At 36.8% G+C, this 8,603-nt stretch overlaps 1 non-coding gene across 1 annotated transcript; it reads left to right on the forward strand.

Moving 5' to 3' along the window:
• Positions 1–3,542: 3,542 nt before the first annotated feature.
• On the forward strand, positions 3,543–3,650 carry LOC148545804 (small nucleolar RNA R71). The gene has a single exon (XR_015900584.1). It is a non-coding gene; the product is annotated as a small nucleolar RNA R71 (small nucleolar RNA).
• Positions 3,651–8,603: the final 4,953 nt, after the last annotated feature.

The following is an 8,603-nucleotide window of genomic DNA, read 5'->3' on the forward strand; positions in this document are numbered from 1 at the left end:
CTTACACCATTATCACTTTTGTATTTTCAATGGTGGAGTTTCTGCACACCATAGATTAAGGTGTGGAGCTCTGCTGTTCTTCATGAATTAATATAATTACTATTGTTTTTCTATTCAACTCAAGTCTATTTCTTCTCCAAGATATTCATTCGCACCCAAGAACATGATGAATGTGATGATTATGTGACACTCATCACCATTCTCACCTATGAACGCGTGACTGACAACCACTTCCGTTCTACATGCAAACAAGCTTGAATGTGTATCTCTTGGGTTTTTAATCTAAGATTGGAACCTTCGTGGTATAGGCTAGAATTATTGGTGGTCATTCCCGAGATTCGGAATGTCTAAACCTTGTCTATGGTATTCTGAGTAGGATCTGGGAAGGGATGACTGTGACGAGCTTTAAACTCGTGATTGTTGGGCGTGTGACAGACGCAAAAGGATCAATGGATCCTATTCCAGCATGATCGAGAACCGACAGATGATTAGCCGTGCGATGACAGCACATTTGGAACGTTTTCACTGAGAGGACGGGAAGTAGCCATTGACAACGGTGATGCCCAACATAAAGCTTTCCATGGAAAGGAGTATGAATGATTGGAAGAAGGCAATAGGAAAGCAGAGGTTCAGGAGGAACAAAGCATCTTCATACGCTTATCTGAAATTCCAACCGAAGAATTACATAAGTATCTCTATCTTCATTTTATGTTTTATTTATCTTTTAATTATCAATTCTCCATCACCATCTGAATTCACCTGACTGAGATTTACAAGGTGACCATAGCTTGCTTCAAGCCGACAGTCTCCGTGGGATCGACCATTACTCACGTAAGGTTTATTACTTGGACGACCCAGTGCACTTGCTGGTTAGTTGTGCGGAATTGTGACAAAGTGTGATTCATGTTTAAGAGCTCCAAGTCCTTTGGCGCCATTGTTGATGATCACAATTTTGTGCGCCATCTTGATGGACCTTTGAGAGGAATCTCTCCATCTCCCATGACTCAGAGGTGGAAGCAATTGCCTTCCCTTTCCTCTTTCTTGAGGTTTCTCTGGAATTAGGTGCCATTAATGGTTATGGAAAAACAAAAAGCTATGCTTTTACCACACCAAACTTTAAATTTTTGCTCGTCCCCGAGCAAAAGAAGGAAGAAAGAAGGAGAAGAAGAAGAAAAAGTAGAGGAGAGGGAGAGAGGTGTGTATTCGGCCAACGGGAAGAAGAAAGGGTTGTGTTGTGTGAAAATGAAGAAGGAAAGAGGGGTTTATATAGGAGTGGGGGAAGGTTTAGGGTTCGGCCATTAGGGTTGGGTTTTGGGAGGGAAAAGAGGATATATATGAGTGGTGAAGAGGTGATGGGGAAGAGTGATTGAGGTGATTGGTGAGGGGTATTTGTGGAAGAGAGTTATGAAAAGGTTTAAAGATGAGAGAAGAAAATGTGGGGATCCTGTGGGGTCAAGGACTTAACATCCCTGCTCTAATTAGGCGTGTAAAATGCCCTTAACATGCATGTCTGGCGTTAAACGCCAGCTTGTTGCTTGTTTTTGGCGTTTAACGCCACTTCCATGCTCTGTTTTGGCGTTAAACGCCAGTCTGGTGCTTGTTTCTGGCGTTTAACGCCAGCCTGATGCTTCTTTCTGGATGCTTCTTACTGGTGTTTAAACGCTAGTAAGTCCTTCCTCCAGGGTGAGCTATTTTTAATGCTATTTTTCATTCTGTTTTTGATTTTTCAGTAGTTTTTGTGACTCCACATGATCATCAACCTAATAAAACACGAAATAACAATAAAATAAAATAGATATAATTAAATAACATTGGGTTGCCTCCCAACAAGCGCTTCTTTAATGTCAATAGCTTGACAGTGAGCTCTTATGGAGCCTCACAGATGTTCAGAGCATTGTTGGAACCTTCCAACACCAAACTTAGAGTTTGAATGTGGGGGTTCAACACCAAACTTAGAATTTGGTTGTGGCCTCCCAACACCAACCTTAGAGTTTGATTGTGGGGGCGTTGGTTGAATCTGCAGTGAGAGAAGCTTTTCATGCTTCCTCTCCATGGTTACAGAGGGAGATCCTTGAGTTTTAAACACAAGGTTGTCCTCATTTAGTTGAAGGACCAACTTTCCTCTGTCCACATTAATCACAGCTTTTGCTGCGGCTAGGAAGGGTCTTCCAAGGATGATGGATTCATCCTCATCCTTCCCAGTGTCTAGGATTATGAAATCAGCAGGGATGTAAAGGCCTTCAATCTTTACTAGCACGTCCTCTACTAGTCCATAAGCCTATTTTCTTGAGTTGTCTGCCAACTCTAATAAGATTCTGGCAGCTTGCACCTCAAAGATCCCAAGTTTCTCCATTACAGAGAGTGGCATTAAGTTTATTCCTGACCCCAGGTCACACAGAGCCTTCTCAAAGGTCATGGTGCCTATGTTACAGGGAATTAGGAATTTACCAGGATCCTATTTCTTTTGAGGTAGTTTCTGCCTATCCAATGCATTCAGTTCATTGGTGAGCAAGGGAGGTTCATCTTCCCAAGTCTCATTACCAAATAATTTGGCATTCAGCTTCATGATTGCACCAAGGTATTTAGCAACTTTCTCTTCAGTAATGTTTTCATCCTCTTCAGAGGATGGATACTCATCAGAGCTCATGAAGGGCAAAAGGAGGTTCAATGGAATCTCTATGGTCTCTAGATGAGCCTCAGATTCCTTTGGTTCCTCAAAGGGAAACTCCTTATTGGTCACTGAACGTTCCAGGAGGTCTTCCTCACTAGGATTCACGTCTTCCTCCTCCATTTTGGGTTCGGCCACACAAAGTAAGGTAATGGCCTAGCCCTCTCTTTTTGGATTCTCTTCTGTATTGATTGGGAGAGTACCAGGAGGAGTTTTAGTGACTCTTTTACTCAGCTGGCCCATTTGTGCCTCCAAATTTCTAATGGAGGACCTTGTTTCATTCATGATACTTAGAGTGGCCTTAGATAGATCAGAGACTATATTTGCTAAGCTAGATGGATTCTGCTTAGAATTCTCTGTCTGTTGCTGAGTGGATGATGGAAAAGGCTTGCTATTGCTAAACTTGTCTCTTCCACCATTATTAAAGCCTTGTTGAGGCTTTTGTTGATCCTTCCATGAAAAATTTGGATGATTTCTCCATGAGGGATTATAGGTATTTCCATAGGGTTCCCCCATGTAATTCACCTCTGCTATTGCAGGGTTCTCAGGATCATAAGCTTCTTCTTCAGAAGATGCCTCTTGAGTACTGTTGGATGCAGCTTGCAATCCATTCAGACTCTGAGAAATCATATTGACTTGCTAAGTCAATATTTTATTCTGAGCCAATATGGCATTCAGAGTATCAATTTCAAGAACTCCCTTCCTCTGAGGCATCCCATTACTCACAGGATTCCTTTCAGAAGTGTACATGAACTGGTTATTTGCAACCATGTCAATGAGTTCCTGAGCTTCTGCAGGCGTTTTCTTTAGGTGAATGGATCCACCTGCAGAATGGTCCAATGACATCTTAGATATCCAGGATGGTCCATTCTGAAAGCATGTCAGAAGGACACTTTTTGGTCAGTTGCTTATATCTCTCCCAAGCTTCATAGAGGGATTCACCTTCTTTCTGTTTGAAGGTTTGAACATCCACTCTAAGCTTGCTAAGCTTTTGAGGAGGAAAGAACTTGGCTAAGAAAGCCGTGACCAGCTTATCTCAAGAGTTCAGGCTATCTTTAGGTTGAGAGTCCAACCATATTCTAGCTCTGTCTCTTACAGCAAATGGGAAAAGCATAAGCCTGTAGACCGCGGGATCAACCCCATTGGTCTTAACAGTATCACAGATCTGCAAGAATTCAGTTAAGAATTGAAAAGGATCTTCTGATGAAAGTCCATGAAACTTGCAGTTCTGTTGTATCAGAGAAACTAATTGAAGCTTTAGCTCAAAATTGTTTGCTCCAATGGCAGGGATTGAGATGCTTCTTCCATGTAAATTGGAATTTAGTGCAGTAAAGTCACCAAGCATCTTCCTTGGATTGTTATTATTTTCGGCCATGTCTCCTTTTTTTTTCGAAAATTTCTGTCAGATTTTCTCCAGAGAGTTGTGCTTTAGCTTCCCTTAGCTTCCTCTTCAGAGTCCTTTCAGGTTCAAGATCAGCTTCAACAAGAATGTTCTTATCCTTGTTCCTACTCATATGAAAAAGAAGAAAACAAAAAAGAAAATATGGAATCCTCTATGTCACAGTATAGAGATTCCTTTTGTAAGTATAAGAAGAGAAGAATAGAGGAAGGGAAAGATAAGAATCCAAACACAGAGGGGAAGAGTGGGTTCGAATTCTTGGGTTGAAGAGAAGTGTTAGTAAATAAATAAAATTAATTAGAAAGAGATGAAGGGGAGAGAATTTCAAAAATTAAATAAATTAAAATAAAAGTATTTTTGTTTTTAATTTGAAATTAAAGTTAAAATTCGAAAACTTAAATAAAAATAAAATTAAATCAAACTAAAATTTAAAACAAATAGTTAATTGAAAAGATATTTTGAAAAAGAGGAAGGTGATTTTCGAAAATTAGAGAGAGAATTAGTTAGGTAGTTTTGAAAAAGATATGATTGAAATAGTAAACTTTTAAAATCAAACAAAAAGTCAAGTAGTAAATTGAAAAAGATTTGAAAATCAATTTTTTGAAAAGATAAGAAGTTAGAAGAGATTTTGAAATTGATTTTGAAAAAGATGTGATTGAAAATTATTTTGAAAAAGATTTGAAAAAGAAATTTAAAAAGATTTGAATTTTGATATCAAAGTTGATTACTTGACTAACAAGAAACTAAAAAGATATGATTCTAGAGTTTAAAGATTGAACATTTCTTACTAGGCAAGTAACAAACTTAAAAATTTTAAATCAATCACATTAATTGTTTGCATTCATTTCGAAAATATGAAATAGAAATAAGAAAAAGATTTTGAAAATAAATTTTGAAAATTTCGAAATTATGAAAGAAGAAAATGAAAAAGATTTGATTTTTGAAAAAGCTTTAAAAAAGACAGAATTTTTAAACTGAAAATTGACTTGACTAATAAGAAACAATTGAATTTTAAACTTTATGACTAAATCAATTCAAATTTTCAAAAATTATGAGCAAAATATGGGAAAGATATTTTTTTTTTTGAATTTTAATGAAGAAAGAGAAAAACATAAAATTGATGCAAAACATAAAAATTTTGGATTAAAATAAAAGATGCATGCAAGAACATTATGAGTGTCAAGATGAATACCAAGAACACTTTGAATGTCAAGATGAACACCAAGAACTTATTTTTGAAAATTTTTAGGAAAAGAAAAACATGCAAAACACCAAACTTAGAAATTTTCAAACTTTAGACACTAACAAATTGAAAATGCATATGAAAAACAAGAAAAGACACAAAACAAGAAATTTTAAAGATCAAACAAGAAGACTTACCAAGAACAACTTAAAGATCATGAAGAATGCAATGCATGAATTTTTGATAAATTCAAGAAAGAGATAAACATGCAATTGACACCAAACTTATGACTTGACACTAGATTCAAGCAAGAAAAATCAAATTATTTTTGGTTTTATAATTTTATTAATTTTTTTAGTTTTTTTTCGAAAATTCTTTTGAAAAGGAAAATAAGGATTTCAAAATTTTTTATAGGAATTCCAGGAATCTTGCAATGTTAGTCTAAAACTCCGGTCCAGGAATTAGACATGGCTCACTAGCCAGCCAAGCTTTCAGTGAAAGCTCCGGTCCAAAACACTAGACATGGCCAATGGCCAGCCAAGCTTTAGCAGATACCAATCAGACATACAACAGCTGATACTTCATTCAACTTGCTTCTGTGCTGATTAGTGGAAGCCTCGGTCCAAAAGAGTTAGACATGGCTTTACAGTCAGCCAGGCTTCAACTTATTTCATGAAACTCTAGAATTCCTTCTTAAAAATTCTGAAGAACATAAATTAAATTTTTTGGAAAATATATTTTTTTTTGTATTTTTTTGAAAATTTTTCGAAAATAAAAAGAACAAAAACAAAAGGCTTAAAATTAAAATAAAATTACCTAATCTGAGCAACAAGATGAACCGTCAGTTGTCCAAACTCGAACAATCCCCGGCAACGGCGCCAAAAACTTGGTGCACGAAATTTTGATCTCAATGGCGCTAACAACTTGGTACGCACAATCATATTCTCAATTCTTTGTCACAACTTTGCACAACTAACCAGCAAGTGCACTGGGTCGTCCAAGTAATAAACCTTACGTGAGTAAGGGTCGATCCCGCAGAGATTGTCGGCTTGAAGCAAGCTATGGTCACCTTGTAAATCTCAGTCAGGCGGATTCAAATGGTTATAGAGTTTTAATAATTAAAAGATAAATAAAACGTAAAATAAAGATAGAGATACTTATGTAATTCATTGGTGAGAATTTCAGATAAGTGTATAGAGATGCTTTCGTTCCTCCTGAACCTCCGCTTTCCAACTGCTTTCATCCAATCCTTCATACTCCTTTCCATGGCAAGCTTTGTATAGGGCATCACCGTTGTCAATGGCTACTTTCCATCCTATCGGATGCTACTCGGAATACCACAGACAATGTTTAGACTTTCCGGATCTCAAGAATGGCCGCCAATAGTTCTATCCTATACCAGGAAGACTCTGATCTCACGATCAGAAGGCTAAGAGATACACATTCAAGCTTGTTTGCGTGTAGAACGGAAGTGTTTGTCAGGCACGCATTCATAAGTGAGAATGATGATGAGCGTCACATAATCATCATATTCATCATGTTTTTGTGTGTGAATGAATATCTTAGAGAAGAAATAAGATTGAATTGAATAGAAAAACAATAGTACTTTGCATTAATTCATGAGGAACAGCAGAGCTCCACACCTTAATCTATGGTGTGTAGAAACTCTACCGTTGAAAATACATAAGTGATGAGGGTCCAGGCATGGCCAAATGGCCAACCTCCCTAAAGGTCTAAGATAGCATAAAACTAATCAAAGATCAGATCCAAAGACTCTGAATACAATAGTAAAAAGTTCTATTTATACTAAACTAGTTACTAGGGTTACAGAAATGAGTAAATGATGCAGAAATTCACTTCTGGGCCCACTTGGTGTGTGCTTGGGCTGAGCTTTAAAGCTTTCACGTGTAGAGGTCTTCCTTGGAGTTGAACGCCAGTTTGTAACCTGTTTCTGGCGTTTAACTCTGCTTTGCAACCTGTTTCTGGCGTTTAACTCTAGAATAGGGTAGAGAGCTGGCGTTGAACCCCAGTTTGCGTCATCTAAACTCGGGCAAAGTATGGACCATTATATATTTCTGGAAGTCCCTGGATGTCTACTTTCCAACGCAATTGAGAGCGCGCCATTTGGACTTCTGTAGCTCCAGAAAATCCACTTTGAGAGTAGGGAGGTCAGAATCCAACAGCATTTGCAGTCCTTCTTCAACCTCTGAATCTGATTTTTGCTCAAGTCCCTCAATTTCAGCCAGAAATTACCTGAAATCACAGAAAAACACACAAACTCATAGTAAAGTCCATAAATGTGATTTTTATTTAAAAACTAATAAAAATATACTAAAAACTAACTAAATCATACTAAAAACTATGTAAAAACAATGCCAAAAAGCGTATAAATTATCCGCTCATCAGTCGTCCATGCGTTCGCGTCGCTGCCTTTTTCTTCAAGACTCCATTTTTGTGGTTTCCTTCCATTTTTGTTTGTTTCCTTTCTATCCTCTAAGCCATTCCTGCCTTAGGAGATCTGAAAATACTTAACACACAAATCACGACATCGAATGGTAATAAAGGGTAATTAAAATTAATAATTTTAAAGCATAGAAAACATGTTTTTCACATATATCACATAATAAGGAAGGGAAAGTAAAACCATGCAATTTACATGAATAAGTGGGTGAAGGATTGAATAAATCACTTGAATTGGGCACAAAATACATCATTAAATATGGGTTTATCAACCTCCCCACACTTAAACAATAGCATGTCCTCATGCTAAATCCAAGAGAAAGGGTAAAGTTAGAATGGTGGAATATCATGCAATGCATTCTATTCTAAATTCAACTACCTAAATGAATCATGCAATTCTAATTATCATCCACTTGTATATAAAGCTTACATGTAATTAAATTAATTCATATCCTCAAGGGATCATATATGCATAGCCAAACCCTAGATAATGTTAAAGCACTTTTACAATTGAGATGGGTAAAAGTATTTCAAAAACTTGCAAGACAATTAACAATTAAGCAGAGATATATGGTGATGAGCTATTGAACCCTCACTGGATTTTATGTTTACTCTCTAGTCACTCAGTGTTTATTGGGTTAATCACTCTATTCTTCTTTCTATCCTTGCTTTCTAAAACTTTGTTCTTCATCTAGCCAATCAACAGATATGGAATACAGACATACAAAAATTATGAGGTCTTTTTCGAGGTTGTAATAGGGCCAAGGTAAAGGTAAGGGTATATGTATAAGGCTAAGTGAGCTAACAAAGTGAATCCTTGATTAGTCTAAGATCTCACCTAACATAGATACCTTATATAATTTAAAGTTCCTTTACCTATTTACCAAAATTTT

The sequence above is a fragment of the Arachis ipaensis genome, chromosome B9 (genome assembly GCF_059453495.1).
Source record: "Arachis ipaensis isolate K30076 ecotype BB chromosome B9, ASM5945349v1, whole genome shotgun sequence".
NCBI lineage: Eukaryota > Viridiplantae > Streptophyta > Magnoliopsida > Fabales > Fabaceae > Arachis > Arachis ipaensis.